Source organism: Propithecus coquereli, unplaced genomic scaffold (assembly GCF_000956105.1).
Source record: "Propithecus coquereli isolate 6110/MARCELLA unplaced genomic scaffold, Pcoq_1.0 Scaffold352, whole genome shotgun sequence".
Lineage (NCBI taxonomy): Eukaryota > Metazoa > Chordata > Mammalia > Primates > Indriidae > Propithecus > Propithecus coquereli.
The window spans coordinates 539,720-541,693 of record NW_012149197.1 but is presented as its reverse complement, the minus strand read 5'-3'; positions in this window follow the sequence as shown (position 1 = coordinate 541,693).

Genomic DNA, 1,974 nt, shown 5'->3' with positions numbered 1-1,974 from the left:
ACACATATACAGAAGGGTATTGGATGTCAGGATTAAGGTGATCACTTTACCTGGAAGAGGTTTCTTTACATATCTGTGGTTCTCACTCAGGTCAGCATTAAGAATGTGTATGTCTGTTGAGTATAATTGCTTTCTGTTATCCTAGGCAAATGTATCTTAATGTCATGAAGAAAACCACAGGAAAGAGGGAGTGTTTAAAAGCAAACATTGGCATATTTTTTCTTTGCAGTGATATGTATAATGCATTGCTTTGATAGAGCATTGTTTTGTTTTTTCTCTTGCAAGCTCAATATAACCATACACATCAATTAAATTTTTGCAAGCACACTAATCTCAAAGAAAAGCTTTAATTTTAACTTGCAAGCTCAATATAACCATACACATCAATTAAATTTTTGCAAGGACACTAATCTCAAAGAAAAGCTTTAATTTTAACTACAAAGGTCATCAAAATTCTATAGTATTTACAGCTAAATACTGTCATAGGGTGAAGTTCTCAGAATCTCTTTTAAATAACAAAGGTGCAATGAAAGGAAAGTTATCAACTGTAGGAAATAAGTTTACATTTATTTGTATCAACTTTTTGATGAGAATGCAATGAACTAATATTTGAGGAGAAATTGTTTTTTTCTGGAGATGTATTACCATTTAATGTTTTATGTTGAAGATATATGAGATTCCTGATAAGATTGTTTCATAGGTTTCTAAAATCTATACAGCATGGAGAATGAGTGATTTTGTGACATTAAAAAGTGGTAACTTTTCCATTACAGGAGAGAATCTTCATATGGCTCCCTTTGCTTTATCTATGAAATTAGAAGAGTTACCTGTCTTCAGCCACAACTGATTAAGAATGAAATTGATCATTCAATGTTCTTAACTTTGTAGAAACCTCCTACATTCAGTAGATGATTGATCCTATTTTCAGATTCAGACACTAGTTCATTGCCTAGACAATGCTCTGTCAAGTACGAATACATTTCTGTAACTATGAAACTGGTCAATCCAGGCTTGAATGGTAGATTTTTTCAAAGATGAAGAAAATGAAATAACATGCTATTTTAGCATGTGGCACCAAAGAACTTGAGCATGACATGAATAATATGCATTTGTATTCTTGTCACCAAACATATTATGGGTTCAATGAAAGTTTTTCCAAATGAAGAGTACATAAATAATTATGTGTACTTAATAGATATAATCTGACATGTAGAAATGCTATCATCTCTATATTTATGTGTTTTGAAAAATGAATGAAAATGTAAGATAAGTACGTTATAAGCAAATTTATTTCTAGAAATAGTGAATACAGAAATGCTTTAGAGAAAGCAGCTAATAGTATTAACTTAAGAGTAATTCACTAAGTTTAAATCAAGCAGATTTAGTAGTACTAATAAAGCAATAGTCATATTAGATAATATTATTTTCCAGGATGCACAAGTATTATTTTTTCTTTTATTACACTGTTTGATAGTTTTTAAAACATTTGAAATCGTTTACATAATTAGGCCACCATTATTACATTCATTACATAATTGAAATAAAAATGTCTCATGCCACTGCCTGTGTGTAATAAGATCACAATATCAAAGTTGATTTTTAAATTACTCTTTTAAATGTTGTGTTGCCCAGCTTGATAAATTGTGTGTTGGATCAGAAGCTCTTCTGAATGTCACCTTGCATGGAGAGGTTTCATTTGGCATTTTCCTGTACACCCAAACTTAGTCAATGCAGTGTCCCTTTCATGATACATTCACCAAGTGTGATTTTTACAAAAATAATAATTGGAGATTTTTTTCTACTGGCTTATCTCTCTTTAGGCAGCAGTAATGATATGAGGCAGATATTCCTTCCTACAATAAATCTATAGTATGTGGGTGCAGTTAAATAGAATGCTTTAGAAAATGCTTAAAAATCTATAACAAAATATGCAAGTAATGTAACAATATATTATATGTGAGACGATATAACTGA